This window comes from Balaenoptera ricei, chromosome 4, assembly GCF_028023285.1.
Source record: "Balaenoptera ricei isolate mBalRic1 chromosome 4, mBalRic1.hap2, whole genome shotgun sequence".
Classification (NCBI taxonomy): domain Eukaryota; kingdom Metazoa; phylum Chordata; class Mammalia; order Artiodactyla; family Balaenopteridae; genus Balaenoptera; species Balaenoptera ricei.
Window position 1 is genome coordinate 22,800,511 of NC_082642.1, and position 13,409 is coordinate 22,813,919.

General features: G+C 46.2%; 1 long non-coding RNA gene across 1 annotated transcript; it reads right to left on the bottom strand.

Moving 5' to 3' along the window:
• Positions 1-4,413: 4,413 nt before the first annotated feature.
• On the bottom strand, positions 4,414-6,464 carry LOC132365231 (uncharacterized). The gene is made up of 3 exons (XR_009503059.1): positions 6,354-6,464; positions 5,751-5,862; positions 4,414-4,883 (listed from the first exon to the last, which is right to left on the bottom strand). It is a non-coding gene; the product is annotated as an uncharacterized LOC132365231 (long non-coding RNA).
• Between the last annotated feature and the right edge of the window lie 6,945 nt (positions 6,465-13,409).

Here is a 13,409-nt window from a genome sequence, read left to right on the forward strand (position 1 = left end):
AGCAAAGTCCTTGTAATGGTCTACAAAGCTTTACATAACCTGCCCTCACTTCCCCACCTCTCTGACTTCACTCCCTAATACTCTGGCCCTCACACATTCTGCTCCAGCCACACTGCCCTCCTTACTGCTCTGCAAACACTGTCAGGCACACAATGGCCTCAGGGCCTTTGCACTTGCTCCCTCTACCTGGAATGCTGCTCCCCAAAACTCCTACAGCTAATCCCCTTGCTTCACCTTCCCAGGAAAACTTTCCCTGGCCACCTTATCCAAAACATCACCTCTTACCCAAACTTTCAGATCCCCTTTCTTATCACTATCAAACCAGAGATACAATTTACACATTTGTTTGCTTATTTTTCATCTCTAGTAGGGATAGTGTATGTTCTGTGTATCATGGCCATCCCAGTTTGCCTAGGACTGTCCCTATTTTAGCACTGAAATGACCATGTCCCAGGAAGTCCCTGGAAAACTGGATGGTGGTCACTCACAAGGGCAGGGATTGTCCTCTGTTTTGTTCACTGCTTTATTTCTAGTCTTGACATTTAGCACATTGCCTGGCACTCAATAAATAGTGCTTGAATGAGTGACTGAATGAATGAGCAGCCAGAGTGATCAGCTAAAAACTTAGATCACTTCCCTCCCATCCTAAAAACTTCTGTTTAAAAGGAAATCTTAAAATGATTGCACTTAAAATGAAATCTACACTCCTTACCATGGCTGACAAAGCCTGCCTCTGCTTGCCCTCACCTGCAGCATCTCTTACCTTCTCTTCCTCCACTCTCATGGAGCTCTGGGCAGTCTGACCTTCTTCCAGCCTCCTCAAGTCCACCAACCCTTTCAAATCTCTAGAATTTTGCTGTTGCTGCTTTCTTGGCCTGGAATAAATACACTTCCCTTGGAGGCTCCAGCTCATCCTTGAAGCCTCAGTTCAAATGGGGCCCTCAGAGAGGCCTTCCCAGGCTGCCTTATCCAAGAGGCTTCCTCCAAGCCCTGCAGCTTTCCACTCTATTTCCTGTGTACCACTCATCACTAGCTGTAATCACCCCTGTTTGTTTATTTGTTTTTTATTGCCTGTTTCCCGTGAGGGCTGGAGCTGTCTGCCTTGTTCTCTGTGACAGCACCACTGCCTAGAACATGCCGAATGCTCTTAAATATCTGCTACAACAATGCCTTGTGGTCAGGAGAGGAGGACGGAGAGTAGGAAAGATTTCATGCCTAGAGGGAGGAGCTAATTTCACTGGGGACCAAATGGGTTTTATGAGCAATGAAGGAATCCTCTGGACCTTGTCAAGGATGGTAATAATTGTAAAGAAAATAATATATACTGGGACTTCCCTGGCAGTCCAGTGGTTGAGACTCCACGCTTCCACTGCAGGGGGCACGGATTTGATCCCTGGTTGGGAAACTAGGATCCCGCATGCCACGCAGCATGGCAAAATAATAATAATAATAATAATAATAATAATAATATACCTTTTATTAAGCACTTAACATGGGCCAGGCGCTAAGCATCTTATACACATCACCTCATCTAATCCCACAACAACTTCATTATTATCTCCATTTTCAGGTAAGAAAACTAAGTGTAAAAGGCACTGTCCATTGCCTACATAATATCCATTCTCCTAATATCCTAATATCTTCTCTGACACTAGAACTCCAGCTTTGTGTAGGGTGAGAATGTGTCCAGCCCTAGTGATGAATCACACAAATTCTATTCCCTGCAGAATCAGACTCCCTTGCAGCTAATGGTGGACATGTAAGCCTATTCTCGGCAATGTAAAATAAGCAGGAGTCTACTGGGGGAGGAAGTATTCTGAGAAAATTTCTACTTTTCCCACATCCTTCGTCCTGCCTTAAGGTGAAGTGTGGTCTGGAGCGCTGGCAGCCATCTTATGACCACGAGAAAACAGCTCAAGGGTGAAAGCTTTCAGATTAAGCATGGCAGATCAGAAAGAGGGAAGCCCTCTGGTTTTCCAGTCACATTGTTTACCATCTGAACCAATGCAAGCAACCTCCTACCTCCAGTCTTTTTGTTACTTGAGTGAAATAAACCCCTATTTGTTTAAACCATCATTAGCCAAATTCACTGTTACTTGCAACTGAACACATTCCTAACTAATAGGCTGGCTCAGAAAACTTTGGAGAGAATCAAACCTAGAGAAGAAGAATTCAGTCAAGCGTCTGACTGTGGAAGTTTACAGATTAATGGCTGGAGCTTAAGCCCAGATTTTGTCTTGGTGATTCAAACTGAACAGATCCTGAATACATTGTTTCTGAGGCCACTTAAAAGAGAGAAGGACAAAAAAAAAGTCACATTCACGGCAGTATGTGACAGTGAAATTTCCAAAAATGACAGAGGGAATTCTACAAGGAAGGTTAGGAGTAAAAGACGCAAGGTTTTGTCATATTACAAGGTATAAAAGAACTGACGTCTCTTAGTTCTATTATGCTCCAGGCACTGTGTCAGAAGTTTTACAGTATTAGCCCATATGGACCTCCTAACTGCTTTGCGAGGCAGGAATTATCATCTCCACATGACAGAGGAGGAAACTGAAGCTCCAGGAGGAAGTAAAGTAAAACATCTAAGAGCTGTAGATTCAAACAACCCAAGTCAGAAATTTGACATGCATTTTAAAGAATATAAATTCACAAGCTGATCCTAAAATCCATATGGAAATACAAACAACCTAGAATACCTAAAACAACCCTGAAAAAGAGATTGAAAGTTGGAGGACTACTGGCAGGTATATGCCTAATTTTTAAAGAGGCTGCCAAACTGTTTTCCAAAGTGGTTGTACTATTTAACTTTCTTATCCACAGTGAAAACACCTGATTTCAGAAATTATTACAAAGCTGTAGTAATAAAAACAACATAGTATTGGTGCAAAGATAAACGAATAAATCAATGGTACAGAATAGAGAATCCAGAATCCAGAAATAAACCTATGCATAAATGAACAACCGATTTTTGACAAAGGACAAAAGTAACGCAGTGTAGAAAGGACAGCCTTTTCAGCAAATAATGCTGGAACAATTGGATTTATACATAGGCAAAATGAAGACTCTGAAGAGGAGAAGAAGGGCGCGCTGGGGAAGGAAAGTCACTCCTTGCACCATTAATAAAAATTAACTCAAAATGGATCATGGACCTTAATATAAGAGCTAAAACTACACAACTCTTAGAGGAAAGTTAGGAGTAAATATAAGAGTAAATCTTCATGATGTTGTGTTGGTCATTGGTTTCTTAGGTATAACACCAAAAGCACAATCCATAAAAAAATAAGTGGATAAATTGGACTTTATCAAAATTAAAAACTTCTGCTCTTCAAAAGACACTGTTAAGAACAGGAAAAGACAAGCCACAGACTGGAAGAAAACACTGGCCAAGCATATGTCTGATAAAGCACTTGTATCCAGAATAGGGAATTCCCTGGTGGTCCAGTTGTTAGGACTCTGCGCTTTCACTGTCAGGAATCCGGGTTCAATGCCTGGTTGGGAAACTAAGATCCCACAAGCCATGCGGCCAAAAAAAAAAAATGAATACATAAATAAAAATGAAAACAGAATATATAAAGAATCCTCAAACTCAACAATAAAGAAAACAAAGAACCCAATTTAAAAGGGAGAGAAGGCAAGGTATTTGAACAGACACTTCACAAGAAGAAATACAGTTGGCAAATAAACACATGAAAAGATGCTCAACCTCAATAGCCATGAAGGAAATTCAAATGAAAACCACAATGAGATATCACTACATGCCTATTAAATGGCTACAATTAGAAAGACCTGCCATACCATCCTTGGTGAGTCTGTGGAGGAAATTATACTCTCATACACTGTGGGTGAGAAAGTTAAATAGTACAACCACTTTGGAAACCAGTTTGGCAGCTTCTTTCAAAATTAGGCATATACCTGCCAGATTAACTAGCACTCCTCTCCTAGGTGACTACCCAGGAGGAAAGGGAATATATGTTTATACAAACACAAATGTTCATAGCAGCTTTATTTATAATACCCAAGAGCTGGGGGGAAAAACAAAAGCCCATCAAAAGATGAAAAGATAAACAAATCGTGGTATATCCCATACAATGGAATACAACCTAGAATAAAAGAAAATGAACTATTGAGGCACACAACAGCTGGATGAATCTCAAGGGAATGATGCTGAGTGAAAGAAACCAGACAAGAAAGGGTCTCAGATCAGTGGTTGCCAGGGACGAGCAGGTGCTGTAAAGTGCACAAGGAAACCTTGGGGGTGATAGATATGTTCACTCCCTTGATGGTGGTGATGATTTCGTATATTCAGTCAAAATTTAACACATTGTTCAGTGTAGTTTATCATATGCCAATGAGATCTCAACAAAACTGTTCTTTTTTTTTTTTTTTTAATTCATTTATTTATTTATTTTTATTTTTAGCTGTGTTGGGTCTTCGTTTCTGTGCGAGGGCTTTCTCTAGTTGCGGCGAGTGGGGGCCACTCTTCATCGCGGTGCGCGGACCTTTCACTGTCGTGGCCTCTCTTGTTGCGGAGCACAGGCTCCAGACGCGCAGGCTCAGTAGTTGTGGCTCACGGGCCCAGTTGCTCCGTGGCATGTGGGATCCTCCCAGACCAGGGCTCGAACCCGTGTCCCCTGCATTGGCAGGCAGATTCTCAACCACTGCGCCACCAGGGAAGCCCCAAAACTGTTCTTTAAAAGCACTCGAGTGCGCACAGGGTCAGCAGAGAAGCCCACGCCGGATCTCTAGGGCTGCAGCGAGCTCACCCCACCCCCACTGCTGCCCCCAGATGGCCAAAGTCTGTTGGCAGGAGCTATGTGTGTGAAAACGACGGCTAGAATAGCTGGAATTCTTCATATAAATTCCAGGAAATCCAGGGACTTCTGGGCACCATATGAAAACATAAGAGGGAAAAAATGGCTCATTTTCTGAGAAAAACGAAGCATATTTTATGGGGTCATGGAGCCTCTGAAATACCACCACCAACCCTTTCTCTTGCTGCTTGTTGGTGCTGGGGGTGGATGTGGGGGAGAGAAAACCCCAGTTCTGCCTGTCCTTCCCAGCCAGGGTCTCACGCAGAGGCGGTCCTGGCACCCGTCGAGGCTGGCAGGAGGGGACCGAGGAGATGGGACTCCTACGGGCATCCGGGGAGGTAGGGCAGGCTGGTGCAGGCCTCCAGGCCAGCAGATGCCCCAGACGCGGAGGCGTGGGAAATTAGGCTGTTAGGAGCAGTCAAAGCATGGGGACCCCAGTGTGACCCTGGGGGAGGCTATGTCACCTGCAGCTTTCCCGGGTGCCCAGACCAAGGTGGGGGCTGATCCCAGCAAGGGCAAGCTCTTCTCTGCAGGTGGAGACGCACACATATGCCCGCGCAGCTGCCCCGGCTGTGGGCAAGGAGCAGACCCACCACCCCTGTCTTCCGGACCAGATCAAGCTCTAATAGCCAAGCTTTCACTTTGTAACAAGTCCTCTTCCATTCAACAGATATTAATTGAGTGTCTACCACATGCCAGGTGCTCTGGTCTCTGGTAATCCCAGCCCTCATGGAGCTTACATTCCAGTGGGGAAAACAGACCATATACAAGACAAATAAATAAACACACAATGTGTCGGATGGCTGTAAGTCCAGTGAAGAAAAATAAAGCAGAGACAGGAGAGGAGGCAAGGGTAGAAGAAGGGGTTGTGGGTGGAGCTGGGAGGGAAGAGGCGGAGTCACACGGAAGCTCTGGCATGACCCGCCCTTTTCTCACCTGTGATGGGTTTTCCCCCTGATCTTAGAGCAGACCACAAGGAATCAGGGTGAACTTTGTTGTTCCCTCGGCAGCTGTATCCAAGGCCCGCTTGTATTCTCAGCAGCTTCTCCTGGACAGGAGGAGGGCATCATGGCAGCCCCCCTCTCCCCACTGCCCCATCACAGCCATTCCTGGGGCTGCCCGTCCCTGGGCCCAGTGATGAGCTAATTACCCCCAAAACTGAGTACTTTCCTCATCTCTCTGCCAAGACTCCTCCCGCAAATCCCACCTCCTAAACTCAGAATAGTCATGGCTCGCAGTCTCTCATTATTTTCTGAGTCGTTACCATGTACCTTCCATTTATTCAGGCCTGTTTCTCTGCCCATGATCATGACACACCAATTCCCATTTCTGTGCCTTTTCTCCCATGCTGCTCCTCGCCTGGAATGCCCTCCTCCTATTCACACATTTTTCAGACTAAAAGGTAAAGCTGTACCCTACATATTTCTAGAACCCTCCCTGCCCACATCAGCCCTATGAAGCCCCTCTTCTTGAGCTCTGGAGCACACAGCATCCGAGCCTCATAAATGAGACAATAAGATCTCTGCGGTCCACTGTTACCCCCTGCTGTTAGTCTGGTCCCGTCCTGGGTGTTCCTCCCTGAGATGCAAGATCGAGCTGAGCACACAAAAGGTACACCACAGATATAGCTGATTTCTCCCTAAAAACAAGGCTTTGTTTTCTCCAAATTTTCCCCTCTCCATCTGAGAAATGAAAATGGTTTGGAAAATTCCAACATGGGAGTGTTCAGACTTATTTGAGTTGTGCAAGTGGGAAAAAATGTGCTTTTCCCAAAATTAACAAATTCCCCCAACCTTTCCTCTGAAAGCAATTCACAAACCTCTGAGCCCAGTGTGTAAGCTCGCCAGTTTCTTTTCTTCATCTCTCTAAAGAATGAATTGCCCTCCTGTTTGTATGTTGTATGCACACATGCATTTGTGAGTAAATGAGGAGGATGGAATCAGAGTAGGAATTAACTGGTCTTGAAAATGTAGCAAGTGACAAGTGGAGACTGGCGAGCCCTGTGATGCGCAGGTCCCTGGCTTTCCAGTGTGCTCAAGAGACAAGTTCTTAACACCAGTATGCTCCCACCTGTCTCTATGCTCCCTCTGCATTTATCCAAATTCATTCATTCATCCATTCAACAAACACTAACTGAAAATCAAATGTGGTTGGCAGTTTCTAAAATGGCTCCCAATGATCCCATTTCCTGGTAACTATATTCTTGTGTAATCCCCTCCCCTTGAGTGTGCACTGGACCTAGCAACTTGCTTCTAATGAACAGAATGCAGCAAAAGTGATGGGACGTCACATCCAACATTAGTTTACAAAAGACAGTAGCTTCCACCTTGCTCGCACTCTCTGTGGTTCCCCTTGTTTACTCATTCTGGTGAGGTCAGCTGCCCCATTGTGAGATGTCCTATGAGGGTGAACTCTGGCCAACAGCCAGCGAGAAATGGAGGCCCTCAGTCTAACAGCCTGCAAGACACTGAATCCTGCCAGCAACCCTGTGAGCCGGAAACAGATCCTCCCCACTCAGTTCTTCAGATGAGATTGCAGCCACGGACGACATGTTGATGGCAGCCTAGTGAGAGACGCTGAGCCAGAGGATCCAGCAAAGCTGCATCCAGGTTCCTGGCCACAGTAGTTATAAGACAGTAAATGTTGTCGTTTTAAGCCACGAAATTTGGGGGCAATTTGTTACGAAGCAATACATAATTCATACACCAACAATGTGTCAAGCATTGTTCTTGGTCCTGGGACATAGCAGAGGACAAAACATACACACAGCTCTGCCCTCATGTAGCTGACAGCCTAGTGAGGGGAGGCAGATGATAAACAAAGCCTGGTGAAGGGGAATGGGAAATTGCCAGGGTTTTGGGTAAGCAGTAACTTGGGGTGACAGTAGTTGTAGGGTATTTGGAAAGGCCTCCCTGAGAAGGTAGCATCTGAGCAGAGACCAGCAGTGAAAGCATGGGCCATGGGCTATCTAAGGGGAAAGTGTTCCTTACAGAAGCAATGGTCTAGAATACATTTTTGTTTTGCTTGGCAAAATAACATTTAGAGAAGGAAAGGCTTTCGGCTTCTCTTTTTAGCCTGTAGGAAAAATAACCAAACACAGGCAGCCCACCAGAAATGCATTCCAACTTTCCTCCTGCTCCAGAGAGAGCTCTGGGTCCAGACAGAGGTAAGCTATGTTTCTGTTTTGTTTGTTTCCTGTGTCCTCAATATAGGCAGTTACTCACCTTGGCAGGTGGGGCTTCTGTGATTTTAAGAGGGAAGGAGGCTGCCTAATGCCTCTCCATCCCGCCCTCTGCCCTGGTGTGGCTTTCTTACTTGACACAGAGTATAGGATGGAGGGATTGGGTGGCTGGGACCCCAGGCCAGAGGGGTACCATCTGGAGAAGACTTGAACGGTCCCATTCACTCTGAGATCCCTGGGGCCAGCTACCAATTCACATTGGGCCAGACCCCCTGAGGGTCTAAGACATCCGTCCAGAGCCACTCCAGATGCTGAGAGCTGGTTGGAGACAGGGGCACTGATGACCACTCACTTCCATCTGCACAGCCCTTAGGTTTATCTGAGGAATTCAAGGGAAGAGCAGTTTACAAAATGTTTTTCAGTTGCCTTGTGAAGGAAGTAAGCCTGATAAAGTTATCCTATTGTGTGTGAAAGTGGACGTCTGGGTGCACTCAGTGATTCTCCTTCCCACCCCACCTGCCCAGAGAGAGGCTGGACACCAGAGCTGCACAGTGGAGATGGTGATTTGTGAGAGGAGGTGCCAAGAGCAGCTCTCCTGCCAAAATTTGACCCGAGCCAGATCTGATCCGTTGGCCCAAGTCAGAATCAAATGCCTGCCTCTGACTTCTGTCAGACACTGGCTTTGCTTGATGCCTCTCACATCCTAGAAAGAAGGGGTGAACTTTCTCTCCAGCCTGTGGTATCCAGGACAGCCTGGCTCTACAAGGGCCCCACCTTGGCAGCCAAGAGTGCTCTGCTTCTCCAGACAGGAGGCGAGGACAAAATAAAGACATTTCCAACCAGTAAAAATGGGAAGATTTTGTCACCAGCAAACCCACATTAAGGGAACACTTAGAAAGCAAAAGGAAGGTGACCCCAAGTAAAAGCATGGAGTTGAAGGAAGGAATAGAGAGCAATGAAAAGGGTAAATATATGGTAAAACTAAATGAATATTGATAATATATAAGAAAATAATAATAATGCCTTGTGAGGTTTAAAATATATATGGAATTAAAATACATGACAACAAGAGCACAAAAGATGGGAGGGGAGTAATGGAGTTAATTAAGGTGTTCTAATATCTTTGCATTGTCCTGGAAATGGTAAAAATATTAATTTATATTAAACTTTAATAAGTCAAAGGTACATATTATAATCTCCAGGGTGAACACTAAAAAATAATAAAAGAATATGTAACTAATAAGTTAAATGGGATGGAATAATAAAAACTGTTTAGAAAGCAAGAAAGGAGGAAAAAAGAAACAAAAAACAAGTGAAACAAATAAAACACTAATAGTGAGATGATGGATTTAAACTCGAAGATATTAGTAATTTTATTAAATATATTCAATAAATGGGCTAAATGCTCCAATTAAGATCAAAGATTATCAGATTATTTCAAAGGAAGGCTGATTTAGGGAGCATGCACCCCTTTGCCTTAATCCCCTTAGCCTTAACCCTCTTAATTATTGGGAGACTGACTTGATCGCTGGAGCTTCAGTGGCCATCTTACAACCACGAGGCTGAGTCTAGAAGCTGTGGGCAGAGGATGGATGAGCAGAAAGAAAAAAGGAGCCTGGGACACTAAAGATGCTGTGGGGCTACCATACCAGCCCTAGACAACGCACCTCCAACTTCATGCTTTATGAAAGAGAAACAAATCCCTAACTTTTTAAAGTTTAAACCACTCTGTGTGTGGTGTCCAATGCTTGTGGCTAAGCACAATTCCCGATACACAAGGTTGAGGATATTACATCTGCAAAACCCTCTGAGTGTCAGATACTAACTTTAAACCAATTAAAACCACTGGGTTGTGTACCATGCAAAACCTCTAATGAGCACAATGTAACTTAGACCATTTGGACCAATCAGACTGCAGGAGAGTTTAATGGATTGGGACCAGCCACAGGAATGCCCCATAAGTGCCCATCTCTCATACCCAGAGGGATGTTAGTATGGGGGTATAAGCAACTTAAATGAGTTAGTGGGGGAAAGTGATTTCTTGTAGGCAGCCAACAATCATAAAACAACATGGATCTTCCCAAAGCAAAAACAAATGTCCATGAGTTCATTGCATCCATTTACCAAATATTTATAGAGCATCTTCTATGTTCCAAACATTGTTCTAGCCAGCAGGGATGCAGCAATGAACAAAACAGACAAAACTCCCTGGCTTCTTGCAGTTTACATTCTAGTGCGGGAGAGAAAAGATAAGCAAATACATAAGTGAGATCAATTGCATATAGAATGGTAATAAGTTGATGGACAGAAACAGTGGAGGAAAGAGAACAGGGAATGGGGTAGGTTGCAAATTTTTTTTTAATTTATTTATTTTATTATTTATTTATTTTTGGCTGCGTTGGGTCTTCGTTGCTGAGCGCGGGCTTTCTCTAGTTGTGGCGAGCGGGGTCTACTCTTCGTTGCGGTGCGCGTGCTTCTCATTGCGGTGGCTTCTCTTGTTGCAGAGATGGGGTCTAGGTGCACAGGCTTCCGTAGTTGTGGCACATGGGCTCAGTAGTTGTGGCTCGCGGGCTCTAGAGTGCAGGCTCAGTAGTCGTGGCTCAGGGGCTTAGTTGCGTCGCAGCACGTGGGATCTTCCCGGATCCAGGGCTCGAACCCGTGTCCCCTGCATTGGCAGGCGGATTCTTAACCACTGTGCCACCAGGGAAGTCCAGGTTGCAATTTAAATAATGGTTATTCAGTATGATTAGGGAAGGTCATACTGAGAGGTCATGTTTGATAAAAGATCTGAATGGAGAAAGTAGGACACAAATGACATGGGCAAAATGTTTCAACCCACTCATGGCAAAGCAAGAGGAAAGATTCCGGAAAAATACAACTTGTCTTCATGCATGGCTTTGGCTGAGGGTGCTGCTTGCTTCGGAACTGCCGCTAAGTCTTAGGGAGGGGCAGTCGAGCATATGGGAGGTCCCATTGCAAAGTAGTGTAAGGTGAGAATTTACATAACTGCTCTGTGGTGAGGGTAATTATTACACACGTTCTGGATGCCATTAGAAAGATCGTTCCATTTAATGCTCAGAACAACCCTATGTATGAGATGGGTTCTACTGCGATGCTCGTTTTACACAAGATGAGAAGGAGGCTCATCTTTTGGCCAAAGGTGACAAAGCTAGTAAATAGCGAGGGAAGCTTCCCTAGTTGATGCCCTCAGCACCTCACAAACCCACCCATCCGATTTCCAGGGCCTTCCCATCAGGCTGACATCGGGGGAAGGGCAGGGGCTACAGAGAATGCAGAAGAGGAAGTAAAGAGAAAGGAGCACTAGGAAGTCTTGGTACCCCTTGGAAGCCTGAGCTGAGCGTTTCCCTCCTCCTCTGACTGAAGCATTGAAATGGGTTCTATGGTTCCAGGGGCCCGGTGGCAGCGGAGGTGCAGGGGACAAAGGGCCAGGTCTTAGCATTAAGGGCTTCCCAGCTGCAGAGACCAGGGGCTCTGCCCTCACCTAGGCCCCATCCCACCCCTCCACCCCACTGCCCCACCCAACTGCTCCCCTGGACCTTCCTTGTTTGGCCCTTGTTCCTCATGGAAATGAGGCTGCGGGGCAGACACTTTCTTGGTGGCACTTTTATAGGCCCTGACCCAAAGGGAGGGGTCTGGAATGTGCAGGGGACATTAGCTCTCCTGGGGAACCGCAGCTGGAGTCTGCTCAGTCCCTCTAATCTGCTCGCTGTAAACAGGACATCTCAGCCACCAGGAGCTGGACGCCAGTGTGTGCCAGGACGTGAAGCCGTCTGGGCAGCGGGATGCTCCTCGGGGCTCCACTCCCCCGAAGGGAGATGGAGTTCCCACGTGAGTACGCATGAGAGGAGACCCAAAGTTCTCTCTCCTTTCTCTCCCTCCCGTTTATCAGGTGGTTGATCCTCACCACAGCCCAGTGAGGGAAACTCCATTTCATAAACGAGGGGGCTGAGACAGAAGTGAGGTGGTCACACGCTCAAGATTCTGCTGATGCAAAAGCCCTGGTTCTTTTTTCTTTTTTTTTTTGGCCGCACTGCGCGGCTTGCAGAATCTCAGTTCCCTGAGATTGAACCCGGGCCCTCGGCAGTGAAAGCACGGAGTCCTAACCATTGGTCCGCCAGGGAATTCCCAGCCCTGGCTCTTAGCCACTGTGATGTGGTCTTTCTCTCCCCTCCCCTCTCCCCAATTTTCCCTTTCTGATCTTTTAGTCCTCCCTCTGTCTTCTTCCTTTCTTCTTTTCCTCTTTCCTTTTCTTCTTTGTACGCATTGATCCAATAAATATTTATAATTCAACTATTTTGTGCCAGGCACTGTGCCTGGCACTGAGAATAAAGCAGTGAAGAAAGACAGTCCTTTCCCATCAGGTTTACATATCACTAGGGGAAGACTGACAATGAGGAAACAATCTAACACAAAAAATATTAGGTGGTAATGGAATCGCTGGTTCCATTGTGAAGAGGACAAGAAGGAAGATGTGCTGGAAAGCATGGCAGGTAGGGGTGTTTTCAGTTGGGTGGTCAGGGACAGCCTCTCTGAGAAGGTGACATTTGAGATCAGACATGAAGGAAGAGAAGGGACCAGCCACGGGCAGAGGTGGAGCAGAGCGTTCCAGGTGGTGGGAGCTGCAGGCTCAAAGACCCCAGCGTGAGGGATAAAAGGCCAGTGCGGCTGGAGCACTGTGAGCGCCAGGGAGACAGGGCGGCAGAGCCGAGAGGGGCCACGCAGAAAAGACTCTGATGTCATTCCGAGTGCCTGACCAAGTGTTTCAGGAAAGGAGCTACTGTGATCTAAGTCGTGTTTCTAAAAGATCACCCCAGCTGTGGTGGGGAGAATAGTTTGAAAGGGGCAGTCGTGGAAGCAGGGAAATGAGTGAGGACACGATTGCAGAGCCAGGAGAGAGAGGGCAGTGTTGTGGACTAGCGTAAAATTAGTAGCGCTGGAGAGAAATGGGCATTTACTAGGCACCTCCTAAGTGCCAGGTGCCAAGACATGAGTAAGACCCATGTCCCTGCCTTTGCAAGGTGTCCAGTGAGAAGATGGTCATGGGAACAAGCTCACTGGCTGCTCTTCTGAGTGTGGAGAGAGAGGTCTGTACAGGTACAGGGGACCAGGTAGGAGGGGACAACTCTACCTCAATGGGGATAGGAGGCTGTGGAGAGAGCTCAGGGGGCTCTTCCAAACCTGCACCTACTGCAGATGCAGATGACAATGCCTGCAGCTGAACTCAAGGCCACGCCGGTGGATCACACTCATGACACCAGTGGTGCCTGTAGAAGGAAAGCAATGGCACAAAGTGTTCAGACATGTCAATGTAAAAGCTGGCAGTGAAGCTATTTAGAAACTTAAAGAATGGAATCCCTCCCAGTAGGCAGTTGGCTTTTTCAAGAGGTCAGTAG